Source organism: Orycteropus afer, unplaced genomic scaffold, assembly GCF_000298275.1.
Source record: "Orycteropus afer afer isolate SDZICR_OR568_19922 unplaced genomic scaffold, OryAfe1.0 scaffold00482, whole genome shotgun sequence".
NCBI lineage: Eukaryota > Metazoa > Chordata > Mammalia > Tubulidentata > Orycteropodidae > Orycteropus > Orycteropus afer.
In genome coordinates this window covers 463,526-471,994 of record NW_006922069.1, presented here as the reverse complement: position 1 = coordinate 471,994, position 8,469 = coordinate 463,526, and the positions used below count along the sequence as shown (strand labels likewise).

General features: G+C 38.7%; 1 pseudogene; it reads left to right on the top strand.

The window, feature by feature from the left end:
• LOC103209156 overlaps positions 1 to 7,976 on the top strand; it is a 13,282-nt pseudogene extending 5,306 nt beyond the window's left edge.
• Positions 7,977 to 8,469: the final 493 nt, after the last annotated feature.

The following is an 8,469-nucleotide window of genomic DNA, read 5'->3' as shown; positions in this document are numbered from 1 at the left end:
GTCTGCATATCTCAGGTTGTTAATGATTCTTCCTCCAATCCTGATGCCACGTTTTTCTTCATATAGTCCAGCTTCTCAGATTATTTGCTCAGCATACAAATTGAATAAGTATGGTGAAAGGATACAACCCTGATGCACTCCTTTCCTGATTTTAAACCATGCAGTATCCCCTTGTTCTGTTCCAATGACAGCCTCCTTGTCTACATATAGGTTCTTCATGAGTACAATTAAGTGTTCTGGAATTCCCATTCTTCTCAATGTTATCCACAATTTATTATGAGCCACAGAATCAAATGCCTTTGCATAGTCAATAAAACACAAGTAAACCTCTGCCTGGTGTTCTTTGCTTCCAGCCAAGATCCATCTGACATCAGCTAAGATATCCCTTGCTCTACATCCCCTTCTGAATCCAGCTTGCATTTCTGGAAGTTCTGTTAAGATACTGCTGCAACCATTTCTGAATTATCCTCAATAATATTTTACTTGTGTGTGGTATCAGTGATATTGTTCGATAATTTCCACATTCTGTGGGATCACCTTTCTTTGGAATGGGCACAAATATGGATCTCTTCCAGTCAGTTGGCCAGGTAGCTGTCTTCCAAATCTCTTGGCATAACTAAGTGAGTGCCTCCAAGGCAGCATCTGTTTGCTGAAACATCTTAATTGGTATTCTGCCAATTCCTTGTTTTTTGCCAATTTCTTCAGTGTATCTTTGACTTCTTCCTTCAATAACATTGGTTCTTGACCATATGCTATCTCCTGAAATAGTTGGACATCGACCAATTCTTCATGTGCATCATCAATCACCAGGCCCCGGAGCATCTGTGGTTTCCTTCCGGAAACTCAACCACAGTGTTTTACTGAAATTACAGAAATTCTTCTCTGTGGCTTAATTGCCTTGATGGAACAGAGGGAATACAGGGCAAAAGGGGGTATTTATAATATCTTTTTATATGAAAAACATAGGCATTGTGAGGTGTGGAGTTTCTTTTCCTTAGCCAAGCCCTAGTTATGTGATGAAGCTCACAGAACTAATCAGGGGAAGTATTCCCCTGGACCTTACGGAGTAGAAGATTCCACAGAGTCTGTACATTTCTTTCCAGATTTTATCTGGACTATACTAGATTTCATCTTGGAGTTGAAGTTAATGGTCACCCTGTTACAGAAGATGAGTGCTTTCAGAATGCCCTGAAGCTGATTCCCAGTATCAGGAATTTTGGTATCAGAGCATTGGTATCAGAGCATTGTCTGGTCAGTGGATGGTTCACTAGGGGTGGGATGAACTAATAGGTTACATTTATGTGGTTTGGTATCTGATGAAAACTTAAGAGAAATAGAAATTTTCATTTATTTCTTCTTCTTTTCATTTTTTGCTCAAGTTTTCTCAAAACATTTATTAAGAAATTGGCTAGGCAGAAGAGTAATACTGTCAATTCAAATATAATCCTTGAACCCTAGGAGTTTAGACGGTTCTGGCAATATCCCCAAAGCACATTTAATTGCATTTGTTCTTCAGAGGTTTTTGCTAAAAATCGCTACACTGTACAAATTGTTTTAGTATCAAAATATATTTTCTAATTTGTTCTTCCTCATTTTGCCCCATTAGACTTGTTTGTAAGGAGTACTGGTGGTGCAACTGTTAAGGGCTCAGCTGGTAATTGAAAGGTTGTTGGTTCAAACCCACTCAGTGGTGCTGCATAAGAAAAAGACATGGTGATCTGCTCCTGTAAAAAAGTCAGCCTAGAAAACCCTATAGGGCAGTTCTGCTCTGTCACATTTGGTCACTGTGAATCAAAAATCAACTTGATGGCACTTGACAACATCAATCCTTGTTTGCAGTTTTTTCTTCTTTTTGATCCCACAGTGCAATTTCTACATAGGATGGGGTAGGCCAGAAATTTACATTTGACACTTCATTTATTCAGCCATATGTTCGATAAACATGTGGTAAACAACATCTACATACCCAGCACCTTGTTCGCTCCTGAGGAGCCCATCCAGAGGTGTTTTATTTGGGAAATATCGTTGTTGTTGTTGTTGTTATGTGCCATCGAGTCAGATCCAACTCATAGCGACCCCTCCTTGGGTTTCCGAGACAGTGTCACTATGGAAGTAGATTGCCCCATCTTCCTTCTGAGTTTGAGAAATATATCTCCCCAAATTTCTTTCCAGAGTTACATAATTGTATAAGTTTAATTTGCAGACAACTATTGAATGTCTATGTTAAAGGAGCTCTGTAAGGATATTGTTGTTGTTAGTTACTGTGGAATTGGCTCTGACTCACAGCAACTTATGTATAATAGAATTAATTGTTGTCCAGCCCTCCACCATTTTCATGATTGTTAGTATGTTTGAGTCCATTGTTGTGGATAAATTGTGTCCCTCTATCCCTTGTTTTTGCTGGTTCTCTAATATACCAAACATGATGGACCTTGCTCGTGAATAGTCTTTCCTGAAGACAAGTCCTAAGTAAATCAATTAAAATCTTGCTGTCCTTGCTTCTAAGGAACATCTGGTTGTATTTATTCTAAGACTTATTTGTTCATTCTTTTGGTAGTTCACTGTCCATTCAATATTCTATGACAACATCACAGTTTGATGCATAAATTCTTTTTCTGTCTTCCTTTTTTTATTGTCCAGTTTTTGCATCCATATGAGGTGCTTAAAAATACGATGGCTTGGGTCAGAGACTCTTTGGTCATCAAAGTAACATCTCTGCTTTTAAAACTTTAAAGAAGTCTTTTGCTATAATTTTGCCCAATGCAATACGTCATTTGATTCGTTCACTGCTACTTCTATGGATGTTGATTGCTGAGCCAAGTAGAACAAAATCTTGATAACTTCAATTTCTTTGCCATTTATCATGATGTTGTTTATTGATTCAGGAATGAGGACTCATTTTCTTTATGTTCAGGTGTAAATCTATACTTAAGGCTATAGTGTTTGACCTTTATCAGTTAAGTGCTTCAAGTTTTCTTTATTTTCAGCAAACAAGATTATGTTATCTATACATTGCAAGATACATTGCAAGTAGTTAATGAGTCTTCCTTCAATACTGATGCCATGTTGTTTTTCATATAGTCTAGCTTATCAAACTGGCGATTCAAACCCACCAGCCACTCATCGGAAGGAAGATGGGGCACTCTACTTCTGTAGTGATACTGCCTCGGAAACCCAAGGAGGGGTTGCTATGAGTCGGGTCCGACTTGACGGCATATAACAACAACAACAACAACAGCTTCTCAAATTATTGTTCAGCATGCAGATTGAAAAGTAGTGTGAGGAGATATAATCCTGCTGTGCACTTCTCCTAATTTTGAACCAGGCCTCCTGATTCATAAACAGGTTCTGCATAAACACAGTTAAGAGTTTTGAAATTTTTATTTTTCACAATGTTATCCATAATTTGTTGTGCTTCACACAGCCTTTGTGTAGTTGATAAATCACAGGTAAACATCTGTCTGATATTCTTTGGTTTTGGCCAAGATCCATATGGCATCAGCAATCATATTCCTTTTTCCATGTTGTTTTCTAAATCAAGCTTGAACTTTTGGCAGTTCCCGTCAATGTATGGCTGCAGCTGTTTTTGAATTGTCTGCACCAGTATTTTGCTACCATGTGATACTAATGATATTAATTTGATAATTTCTGCATTCCAAATGATCACCTTTCTTTGGAAATGGGCACAAATATAGATCTCTTCCAGTCAGTTGGCCAATTGTTTTTCAAATTTCTGTACATAGAGGAGTAAACATGTTTAGCATTGTATCTGTTATTAAAACATCTCAATTGGCACAACAAAATACATAAACTCATTGCTCCACATCCTACATTGGTGAGTAGCAACTGGGGTCTTAAAAGCTTTCAAGCAGACAGCTAAGATGTAGCTAATGGTCTCCTAGTGTCAGGAGTGAAGAAAAATGCAAAACAAAAACAAGAAACAAGGGCATTTAGAAGCAATCAGCCATAGGACACGATGGCCCTCGAGACCAAAACTAGATGGTACCTGGCTACCAATGCCAACCACTCAAGAAAGGATCAAATCTGGAGATCCTGGATAAAGTGGGAGGGAAAATGTGGAACAAAATCCAAAAACTCAATAATGACCAGAATTATTGGTAAGATGAAATCTGGTGAGACTCCTAATACTATGGCCCTGGAATACATTTTGCACCTGGACTAAAACTCACCGCCAGGGGTGAGCTCTCAGCCCAAAAGTTAAGAAGATATACTCACACACCACTTAACCCAGGATGATGTACCCACATAATCTATGGTAATACATTACTTAGAGCAATAGACCATGGGACACCAGAGGACCAACATTCAAACTGAGGAAATGTAGGACAAACAGGAGTGCATAAATATGAGGGGCATTGGGGGTGGGTTACAGGGTAGGGAGGGGATGAGACTGGGTTAGGGTTGGACATGGTGAATGGGGAATGAAACTAAATGTACGCCTTAAGTTGAATGTAAAACAAGCTCTTAAAATACATAATAATAAAAAAAGATAACAACAACAAAAAAATCTCAATTGGTATTCCATCAATTCTTGCAGGCTTTTTTCCACCCATGCTTTTGGTAAAGGTTGCATTTCTTCCTTCATTACCAGTGGGTCTTGAAACCCACCAGCCACTCCTCGGAAGGAAGGTTGGGCAATCTACTTCTGTATTGATACTGCCTCGGAAACCCAAGGAGGGGTCGCTATGAGTCAGGTCCCACTCAACCGCACACAACAACAACAAAATGGTTGAGGGAGCTCTAGTGATGTAGTGCCTAAGGCATTTGACTGCTAACCAGAAGGCTGGCAGTTCAAACTCACCAGCCACTCCTCAGAAGGGAGGTTGGGCAATCTACTTCCGTAGTGATACCGCCTCGGAAACCCAATGAGGGGTCGCTATGAGTTGGATCTGACTCCATGGCAGTAGGTGGGTAAAATGGTTGGACATCAACCGATAATTTTTGGTACAGTGGCTCTGTGTATTCCTTCCATCTTCTTTTGATGCTTCCTGTCTCTCTCACTATCTTTTGCCCGTAGAATCCTTCAGGAATGCAACTTGAAACTTGATTTTCTCTTCAGTTTTTTTCAGCTTCAGAAATGCTGAACATGTTCTTTCCTTTTAGGCTTCTAATTTCAGGTTTTTGTACATTTCATCATAATACTTTACCTATATAGTTTGTTTCTTAAGAACAAATTTCTGAGCATGGAAAACTGCTAAGATACAAAAGTCCCGGTTTATGAAAATCTTTAGCTTCTGTGCCCCAAGCCTTTACCTGTTATAATATCTTCTTCCTTTCTCTCAGGCAAGAATCTCAAAGCCCAAATATCCAATCAGCCCAGGGAGTGCATCATGTATTTCTTTCCAAAACGAAAGTGTTCTGTCTTTGACTGGCCCTCAAATGACAAAGATTTCCTATCCCATATTAAGGATGTATCAAAAGATGAACTGGATCCTAATTTCCAAAAGCAAACAAAAAATTTCTGGTCTTACATCTTCACCAATGCAAAGACTAAGACCTTCACAGAGAGGAATCGTGGTCAGTGGGAATCGTGAATCTCCTTTTTATGTTTATGTGGAGCCTAATAGGTGTGGGGAGTCCCTTGGTAGTGCAAATGGGTAAGCATTCAACTGCCAGTGAAAAGATTAGTAGTGTAAACTCACCAAGCAGTGCCTCAGGAGACAAGCCTGGTGATCTGCTTCTGACAGGTCACAACCCTGAAAACTCTATGGAGCAGTTCTGCTCTGCACTCATGGGGTCTCTATAAGTTGGAGTTAACTTGACAGCTACTAAGAACAGCAATATGTGTTGGTATATAATGTGTTTCTTAGTATTTTTATTTGATTCTATATGTTGTTGTTGTTATATGCCGTCAAGTTGGACCCGACTCATAGCGACCCCTCCTTGGGTTTCCAAAGAAGAATGGATATACAGATATTTGGACTTCATGAAGAGATATGTATACTTTAGTATTTATATTTGGGTGGAGTTTGAAAACCCTTCTCCAAAATTGTAAACATTGTCATTAATATCTGGGGTTTCATGTTTCTGCAAAAACTCTCCATTGATAACAAAATCACTAAATTGATATAAGAGCAGAATATACTGCTCTCTTCCCAGATAAAAAGTCCTAAATGATAAATGTTCTTTGTAAGGAGAATATAAAAGATAATTCTGGTATTTAATGCAGTCCAGAAATAAATATTAGCCCCATAAATTGCTGATAATTCTTTAGAAGCCTAAGAATAAGGAGTATATAATCTGAATTACCCTGCCTTTTCTGACTACTTGTGTAATCTATTTTTGTTTTAATATCTTTTAATAGGAAATTATTATTTTTTTTCCAGACATGCCTGAGTGGGTTAAATGAAGGTAGAAATTTAATTTTTCTTAATGCTCTGGCCTGGAGAACCATAGATAAATAATCAATAAGGAAATGAAGGTATGATAGTAGAAGGAAGTAGGGTGTGTGTGTGTGTTTAAAAATGAAGTCTTAGAATCTTGGAACTTGGTATTATCCATAATTTTCCTGCCTCATTCAGTGCTAGGGACTCTGGTGGTGACTTATGTGGATACCATCAATAGAGCAGTGTCTTGTTTAGAGAACATGGTGACAACTCTGGCCAAATGTAGAACTCAGCAGGTGTGCAGAAGGCAGCTGATCTCTACAGCGAGCAGATGGCCCAGAGAGTGAGGCTCCCCCCAGATATGATCCAGGAGCTGCTGTACGTACGCATGGCCTGTGAGAAGTAAGCTAGTGCAGTTTCCACAGAGCACTCTTTCAAGGATGAAAATACAGAGTTCCAGAAGATGCTTGTGGTACATAATCTTAGAATTTACCATTTGTGACACTTCCCATTAAGGAATGAAACCCACAGGTACTTTTACTGACCCTATGGCTTATCTCTAACTCAAGGAAGAAGTATCTGAATCATCATAAGAGACTTCTGGGGGACTACATTTCTCTCCTTTTTGGGCACTTTATCCATCAAGCTAGATGATCACTAAACAAAATTAGTATAGAATTTATATTTCTTATGTGAATACTTCTGTGGATTCAAAGCCTGCATGGAACAGCCAAAAGTTGTTTCTGAGCTTGCTGATTTTCTGAACACATTCTCCCATTCCTTAGGACAAAACTTTCTCTTATCAGAGTCTCACCCAGGCTATTCTTCAACTTATAATGTTCTTGTTGTATCATTGTATCATTGAAGGTGGAATCACTGACTGCTATAGGTGCAAGGAATCATAGCAATTATGTGATTCAACCCCATCATTTCACAGATGAGGAAACTGAGGCCCAGGCAGGTTAGGAAAGATTTCAGAGATGAGAGTAGATTAAGTCTTCTGGTTTCTGATTCAGTGAATGTCCTTGTGGTTGTTTTAGGTGTCATCGAGTCAGCTTTTGACTCACGACAAGTAATATGACAGAGTAGATTGCCTTATAGGATTTTATGGGTTGTAATCTATGGGAGCAGATTGCCAGATCTTCCTCCTGAGGAGCCACTGGGTAGATTCAAACTCCAACTTTTTGTTAGAAGCTGAGCACTTAACCATTGTGCCACGAAGGCTCCTTATTGCACGCCCCACTCTATTTGAAAGTTTTTTTCAAGAGGCTATAGTTAAACAATTCTCCTAGTTTAAAATTTTATTTCCAAGTTCCTTTTTCTTGATGACTTTATTCTTCATTTCCCTTGTAGGAAATGCTAAAGAATAAAAAGGAGGATTTCTTGCTGCAGAAAAAGGAAACATCTGTTAAACTCTCTGAGGATAAACTGAATCAGCTTTCAAAAGCCCCCGTGCAAATATTTATCCTTGGAGGCCACAAACTCTACATAGAAGCAAAGAAAAAGATTGAATGGGACTATTCTCAAGTGCCCAGGAAAGGAGTAAAGATAAGGAACCAGGGGAGCACAAGGAAGTGTATAGAACAGAATTTGATATCTGATAACACAGAGCCAGTTGTAAGGAAATAAAAGAGCACAGGGATATTATAAAACCTTTAACTTCCAATGTCCATTATTTATTCATTCTTAGATATAAACGTTTGGGACTAGAAATGCCATTTCCAAAAAAAGAATATAGCAATCAGAAATCCAGGAGAGACAGAACAGAAATTATTCAATGTTGTCATCACATAATGAGACAGGCATTGTGCCAAGGGCTGAAGATTTACATATAAAAGTCAGAGTCTTTGGACTCAGTTTGGATCAAAAGTGAGAAAGACAAATAATAGCTTATTACATATAGAACTATACATTATGAACCTGTGGTCCTGTTATCATTTCCTTTGTTGCTATTATTTTTTTTGTTGTTGTTATTATGTGCCGTTGAGTTGGACTCAACTCATAGTAACCCCTCCTTGGGTTTCCAAGGCAGTATCACTACGGAAGTAGATTGCTCCATCTTCCTTCTGAGGAGTGGCTGGTGGGTTTGAACCACCAGTCTCTGGTTAGCAGTCAAGTGCCT